Source organism: Triticum aestivum, chromosome 5B, assembly GCF_018294505.1.
Source record: "Triticum aestivum cultivar Chinese Spring chromosome 5B, IWGSC CS RefSeq v2.1, whole genome shotgun sequence".
Classification (NCBI taxonomy): domain Eukaryota; kingdom Viridiplantae; phylum Streptophyta; class Magnoliopsida; order Poales; family Poaceae; genus Triticum; species Triticum aestivum.
Genome location: NC_057807.1, coordinates 71,897,170 through 71,905,595, shown reverse-complemented (window position 1 = coordinate 71,905,595; position 8,426 = coordinate 71,897,170). Strand labels below are relative to the sequence as shown.

The 8,426-nt window shown below is 44.5% G+C and overlaps 1 pseudogene; it reads right to left on the bottom strand.

The window, feature by feature from the left end:
* Nucleotides 1-3,512, bottom strand: LOC123114650 (DNA topoisomerase 2-like; annotated as a pseudogene).
* Nucleotides 3,513-8,426: the final 4,914 nt, after the last annotated feature.

The window sequence follows — 8,426 nt, the reverse complement described above, 5'->3', positions numbered from 1 at the left end:
TCAATCAATCGATGTAGATTGCTTAAGCCTGGCTGACCTTCTCGGTGCGACAGGCTGAGCTGAACTACCGGAGGGAGGGCAAGGCTCAGCATCTTCTGCTCCTGTTGAAGCGCTCGCAACTCTTTGCAAAACCGAGACATTCTCTTTGTTGGAGTCACTCATCTTTCGCACCTTCTTCCCAGGAGAAGGATCACCGGAGTTGCTCTGAGCAGGCGCCCTCTTCCTGTTGGTAGTCTTCTTTGGCTTCAGGGCAGCAGGCTTTCTTCCACCGCTTTTCTTCTCAACTTGCACTTCTTCGACGGCAAACTTGTTGTCCTTGTTCTCACCAGACAACTCGGTTAAGGGTGCCATGGCAATTCTTTGCCGTGCCTATTTTGCTTGCCTCGTTCCTCCCTTCCTTTCTTTCCTGCTGTCCTTCTGTAGTCTCAGTTTTAATGGCTGCACAAAAACACAACATTGATGTGCACAAAAAACAACATTGTAAGAAATCAGCTTAAACTTTTGTAAGAGATGGATACTTAATGTGCACAAACACAAGATTGTACATGGGCATTACCATTATGTTCTAGAGAGGAGTCATCAAAATTATAAATAGCCAGACGGTCTTTTAGTTCGAGTGCTTCGTCCTCATCATCTGTCACCGGTGCACTTGCCTACGAAATTGTTAAATTGACTCGTAAAAGCAACAAACAAACTACGACACATACAGTACGAAGGCTTGCTCGAGGACCCAACCTTGTTGGGTCGTTTCTTCTTTTGTGCTGCAGGTTTCGTTTCAAAATCTTCATCGTCGCTCCCAGCACAATTTTCCTCCAAAAGTCGATTGTTTTATCAGTAATAAAACTGTGAAAGAACAATATATACTGCCTAGTAACTTAAGAACTTTATCATTTGTTTCCTCTGTACCTTCTGAGGTTTGGCTGCAGTGTTATCATTTGTTTCGCTCTGTACCTTCTGTGGTTCGGCTGCAGTCTTATCATTTGTTTCACTGATCTGCACCTTCTGTGGTTCGGCTGCCGTCTTCTTAGGTTGTTTCTTGAGAGCTGCTTTACGCACCTTCTCGACTATGGAGTTTTTTGCCAGTCTACGTCTTATCTCCTGTTCAGCTTCTTTTGCATCAAGCACCTGTGTCAAAATAAATGAGTGAGAAAACCTGAAAGACAGATAACATGGAGCAAATCTTTAGAGGGAAGCACTGCTCACATCCAGTTCCTTTTCAAGAGCAGCAAGGTCTCTCAGCCAAAGAATTTCTGGAGTTGTTTTGCCCAGACTTTCAAGTTCGTCCTCTAATTTCTTTTGTCGTGCGACAAGCTCCTGCACCTTCTCCAGAGTCAAGGTACCAATTGCCAGAGCGAGAAGATACTCATAATCATCTTCTTCATCTACTTCTTTAGCCATTGTTTTTTTTCTTTTGCAAACGTTCTTTAGCCATAGTTTTATTCTTTGGGAAAGGTTCTTTAGCTGCAATTATCTTATTTGGGAAACGTTCATATCCCTTCTGCTTAAGCTCCAGGAATAGCTCTGCCCTCTTCTTGTTATTGAATACGATGTCCCCGGAATTAACAGCAAGAATAAACCTCACTTGGTTCTTAGGCTTCAACAATTCTTTCCCAATATTATTCAACATTACTTCCTGAACAGAATAAATTAGTTAATGTGGCAGTTTGCACTTGAACATCATCATGACAAAGGAAAAGTTCAAGATATGTACCTTTCTTCTCGAATAGTATTCGAGTCTCAGCTTGAAGAACTCTCTAAGTACTGAAAATGTAACATAATTCAAGATTCAAAATCGCATTAATAAGAGAAGGGGTTTGTAGTTGCAATACAGGTCCTTATTAGATAGAGATACTCACTGTCCTCTGGGGTATCATATTTTTGAATTTTACCATTCGAGTCAGACAAGTGCATGTTTGATGTTCCTATTGTGGTTTCCAAATTGAATTTGTTCTGAAGGCCTTCTTTCTTGGCAATATTCATGTTTTTCTCACTCAAGATAACCTCAAACTCCACGCTCACACGATCGCATCGTGACTAGTATTTCTGTAAATTGGTTGCAATTGAAGAAAATCAAATCATCTGAAACGGGGGCAGAGAAAGGACTATTTGTATAATTAAGTACCTCTAGAAATGACGGTTCCTTGTTCTTGTCCTCTGCCTTTTCCTCTTCCATAACAGAAATAGGACATATGGATTCAAGGAACTCATCATAATCGCTAGTCCAGCATCGGATGGGGAGCTCAGTAATTTGAAGCTTGGTGTCATCAACTTCCTCTATAACTCCAGCGGTGGTATACGTGACACCCGCTGCCTTTGAACATGTCTTCTTCAAAGTGCCCTGACAGGTTATGAACAGAAGATTTGCATCAAAAAGCAATTGTCAAAATTAAGGAGCTAAACTGTCAATGGAACAGGCCTATGCTATCGTAAAAACATTTCGCGGACCGACCTTGAACCCCTTGTACCAAGGGTCCATCGGTACAACAGTCTGGCCATTAAGCAACCTTTTCAGATTAGTGATAATGTCTCTTGGATTATAGTTTGGGACATAGCTGTTTGACTCATTGTCAATGCCAGTTCCATTGACCAAAACCATGGGAATGATTGGCATATACCTGAAGCAAAGGTGGTATATTTCAGGTAAACAAAAATCAATCGATTCAAAACATTGCAGGATGAATGCTAACTGGAAGAGATAATATTACCAACTGGGTTCAACTGACTTTCCATCTTCATTCAAATAGTTGAGAAGAACGTCGTCCTCCTTTGGAAAAATTAAACGGGTGATACGTGCTAATCTGGTGTAGAGGTACTTGGCATCACAACAATCTAGCCCACCCTGAAATGAATGATTGTAAAACCATGGAACTGGTTAATTACAAACAGGGTCATACTGTAAGTACTCCCTCCATCCGAAAAAACTTGTCATCAAAATTGATAAAAATGGATGTATTTAAAACTAAAATACATCTAGATACATCCCCTTTTATCCATTTTGATGACAAGTATTTCCGGACGGAGGGAGTACTTGGCATTTACTATAATAAAGCTAATAACCCACCGTACTCCTGGTACCAAATTGCCCGCTGGGCGTGAAAAGGCTAATGTTATTGCTGCCAACAAAATCCTGAGCCATCTCTATAACTGTGCATGCTAGACACTGCTCAGCATGTTGGTATGCTGATTGTTTTGACACATAGTCACTAAACTCTGCCACCTGCAGTGAATAAAAGGCAGCGAATTTAGGACTCCCACGCACACCTTGGAACAAATTCAAGAACTCCTTTGGCACACAGCACACCTGAATCTCTCCTTTGACCAGATCCTTCTTGAAGGCGCACAACAGAACCTTCCTCCGCCAGGGTTTAAGGCCGTCGACCATTGAAGGAGGTGTCGACCGATCAGGGTCTGAGAAGGGACCAAGGTCATTTTCGTCGTAATACATCGGCGAGAATTGCTCCGGCTCCGGCTCCGGCTCCGGCGAGTGCTTCGGCTGGGCGTGGCGGTGCTCGTCAGTATTTCAGAATCGAAAATGGAGCGCCGTGCTCGTTTCCATTTCCGTTGAACGTGCAGCCGCGTGATTTGCAGTGGGAGCGAACCAATCGCGTGCGGTTAGGACGGATACGTATCAATCACGATTTCCTCGCCATGGTAACCAATCTCCTGGGCCCAAAGGCTAGGAAAGTGTGTCAGGCCTGAAGAGCCTGTTTTATCTGAAGTATATACTTGCCTCAAATTTTTTTTTTGAAGATATGCTAAGCATGAAGAACATATTTTATCTGATGAAGATGCGTTTACATTCAGTTAACCAAGGGCTGCGATCAATCCACAATGGTGTTTACCTGGGGCCGTCAGCTCTGGTGTTTCGTGTATAACCGATATATCCTGTGGTGCTTGAAGCATATGCTTGCATGGAATCATTGGCTCTAGCGGAGGATGTTGACATTCAGAACCTATTAGTGGCCTCGGACTGCCAACGGATCATCGATGATATCAATCAGGGGACAGGAGGTCCTCATGCGGCTATCATACATGAAGTATTAGACCGTAGGAGTAGCTTTCAGTTTTGTAATGTCATTCATGAGCATAGAAACTTCAATTTTGAGGCTTAAAATCTTGCCAAAGTTGCTTGTAATCAAGGCATATACTCCCTCCATTCGGAATTACTCGTCGTAGAAATGAATATATCTAGACATTTTTTAGTTCTAGATACATCCATTTCTGCGACAAGTAATTCGGAACGGAGGGAGTAGGTAGACATGGCTGAGCAAGAACCTCATGACCCAGCTATTATACCTATGGACATTACCTTGAATCAATAAAGACGGCAAGATTTCTCAAAAAAAAGTTAACCAAGGGTTGCGAATCTGCAATCAATCCACGCCGCCTCCTAATCGACAGTCGCGATGTGCCACGACAACCCCTTTTGGAGATGTTGACATACCAATTGTGTAGACATGCTTGGCATAGGAACTAGCACTAGAATCCGCACTGTCCCCGCAAAAGAAAAAAAACTAGCATCCACACTGCAATCATCATCATCATCATCGTACAGACAAAATGAGCAACAGTTCTAAGAAGATGAGACACGACTACTGGACTTGTAGGCCGCAGCCTCTCTCAAATCAATTCACGACTAAGCGCATCTACAACCACAACCCCCCCCCCCCCCCCCCCCCCCCCCCCCCCCCAAATATCGCCTGTCTGGTCATTACCTGGACAGAAAAAAGCATCCCAACTAGACCACGTATACTCGACCCAAATGTCCGGACTTACCGGCTCCTCCATACTCAGCTTATATGTGGGGCAGATATGGACGAATGAACACATCCGTCATGTCGGACCAATGGGCCGGACTCATCCAAAATCGACTCTAAATTGAAGTCCAACAAATCAATTACACCCCTCCTGCGGCTGTCCCCCATTTCACGCGTCCGCGCCGCCACCATCCTCCACCCTTATTCCCCGTCCTCGTCGCCGCCCTCGTCCGTCGTCGAAGATGTTGTCACCGAGTACCCTTTCACCACTGTCGACATGGATGATGCATCAACGGAATCCGTGGTGCTCCCGGCTGCTCGTGTCTAGTCACTGCCTCCTCCCTAGTATTAAACCCTTTGTAGCATTTGTCTTTGTAATGATTCACTTGTTCATGGCATGCTTGCCATGATTCGTAGACTCCTGCATCTACCTGAGTACACAATGTACCACTTCATTTATATAGGATGAATAACAAGATTTCAACAAATAACACATCGTTAGCAAAACATGTGCACGGACATAAGCAAAATAAGGATTGCATGATTCATGTACCCCAAAAGCATCAGAAGATGTCATCCGAGTCGCCATCACCAACTACATAACTACATCCCTACACCGACGTCAACCTATCTAGATAGACTACTTTAGGAATGGAGCTCTACTCCGAGTGGTAGTCGGTGTAGAGTAGGAGCAGGTGGGGATCTCCCCCCCCCCCCCCCCCCCCCCCGACAGTGGAGGAGCCAGCGACACTGGCGATCGGCAGACTCAATGGCACCGGGTCATAGCTCTCCTTTGACGGCGTTTCTTTCTTGGCTAGGTGCTAAAAAAACTTCTCATGCTCGGCACGGAGACAGACCATCATCTAGCGAATGCCCTCGGCCTTCCGCTCATCCTTGACAGACTTGTAGATCACGCGGTTCTCAGCGAGGAGATGCGGGTTCGTCTGAACAAGTGTTGCCAAGTACGCCTCACTAGCATGCTCGGCCGCGATCTGTGCTATAGGTCTGCATCATCCTCGGCCAGGGAGTCAACCCTAACGGGAGAGGCATCGTAGGGCGACAGCATGACCATGAGTTCGATGCTAACACCCTTTAGTACATTAACAAAAACATGTGTCACAAACATATTACAAAATAAATATCGAGCAACACAGAGTTATTTTTATGCAATAGAAAATCGACTTTGAGCCCATCGAGGCTCTTTTCATAATGCAAGCTTAATGTCCAAGTCAAACAACCTACATTTCTACCGCACATGGATTTTGCTATGATGAAATAAGAGACTTGTCAAGCTTCGAGTTCTTCACTATCTCGCTCTCAAATTCCTTGAGGTAGATGAAGGGAAACCAAGGTGTGCAAAAGCAGACCAAGGCATCTTCGAACAATAGACCACTGATCAACTTGAGTTGCTCAAGACGATGAGTGGTCTATTATTTGAAGAAGCCATTGTTTTGTCGTTGGATCCCTTCATTTCCCTTCATCTACCTTCAAGTAATTTGATAGTAGGATCGTGAAGAATTAAGTGCCTGGCAAGTAGTTGCTTCTTCTTTGATCATAACGAAATCCCTATGTGTTAGGAATGGAGAATTAATGTTTGCCTTTAAACAACACTAATCTCTCAAGTGGTTTAAAGCCGAGAAGTCGACACCCTACAAAAGCTTAATGTGGAAATCAAGCATTCTACATTCCTGCCACACATGGGTTTGCTGCGATGGAAATGCTGCGATCGAAGAAGAGACAACCATTTAGAACTTGATGCCTTTCGAGTACTTCACGATCCTGCTCCCAAATTCCTCGAAGATAGATGAAGGGAAATGAAAGATACGACAACCCCAAGGTCTTCTGTTGTTAAAAAAAGCCTTTGTCTGCCGTTGAATCTGTTCATTTCCCTTCATCCACCTTAAAGGAATATGAGAGTAGGATGGTGAAGAACTCGAAAGCGGTCAAGTCCTGAATGGTTCTCTTCTTCCATCGTAGCAAAACCACTATGTGCTAGGAATGGAGACTGGTGGACTTCTACATCAAGCTTATGTTTGTCAACCGCCATTAGACTGAAAGTCAATACATAGATCGAGTATGATCATTATGACTCGAAATAATTAAACACAAGTCACATAACAATCTTCATACCAACATAGTAAGTTCACAAGCATCATAGAAGTCACATGAAGGTAGTTGACAAGTAGTTCATGAACAAAAAGATGAGATGTGTCGACACATGAGCTCTCCGTTGACTCTATCTCCAGATTGCGCTCGTAAATCTCGTGGGGAAGGGGCCGCCATGTTCTCTGCTGAGGGGGGCGCCATGATCTGGGAGTAGGTGGCCTCGATCTCAGCAAGGGTGGCCAGCATAGTATCGATGGTTTCTCGAGTGATCTTGACGGATGCAATCGCCCTCTCAGTTGATGCAACTGTCCTCTCGGCAGAGGCGGGTGCTATCTTGGTGTAGGCCTCCACCCTCTCGGCATAGGCCTCCACTCTGTCGGCCACTGTGCAACCGCCCTTTCAGCAGATGCTCGACTCTCCGGTCGTAGGTGGCCGCCCTCCCAGCCACTGAAGCCGCCCTATAGGTGACCTGAATCTCCCCGACAAAGCGTCTCCACTTCACCATCTTTGTCGTCAGCTAATGAACACGCAGACCTAAATTAACATGAGGCAAAAAAACACATTGGACTTGGAATCACAAAGTCAACACATAGACTAAACCTAACATGAAGTCAAACCTAGAAGACTCGCCTATTCGGCATGTGGGTTGATTTTTAGTCCGTCAGAACTCTCTTCAACAACTCTCATCTCTCAAATGGTTGTATATATGGTGGGCAGTACCTCACTAGTATTTCAATCATCAGCGATGGCCATTCTTCCACTTCTCCTCCCGCTTTACCAAGGTCTCAGAGGAAGAACGACCGCTACGACAACAATCGGTATCCATCCTCTCAGAACATTTTTCACCTCTCAAATGGTTGTATATATGGCGGACACTCTCCCTCACTCGTATTTTGACTATCGGTGAAGGTCGCTCCTCTCTCTACTTCCTTGTTACCAAGGTCGGCAAAGGGAGAAGAAAATAGAAATTCCCCCTATGGCAACAGTCATGATCCTTCCACCGGGAACGTCTCTTACAAAGGGAGCCCCGTCAGACCGAAAGTTAACACACAAACTTCGTGGCCCTAAACCTAAGCCTTAACCTAAAGGTCTCAAAATAATTGCACACTACATAGATCATCGCTGCTACGATGATAATTAAACACCAATATAAAATGTTCAACATTAAATGATCAGATGGTTCAACACTAGTACAACATAATAAAACACTACTACTATATAGATCCCTGAAACCCCGACAACTTACTCAAAGGGATTCGAGGCTGATTGGCAACAGAGGCGCCCTGAAACCCTATTCCACCTGTCTGCACTATATAAAGTATAGGAAGAACCGATGTCTTGATCTCTAGACCGCTCACGCCTCTTTGCTTCGACATGTCAACTTCTCGCGGCCGTCATCACCATTCCCATCTGCAGCCACCATCTCTAAAGCCATCTCCGCTGCTATAGCCGCCATCTCCATTAGTTTAATCACTTGTAATCAAGATTACACTGCGATCAGCAAAATTGTAAGACTTTCAATCATTCATATTCATGGAAGTATTTTCACAATGTCTACTGCTT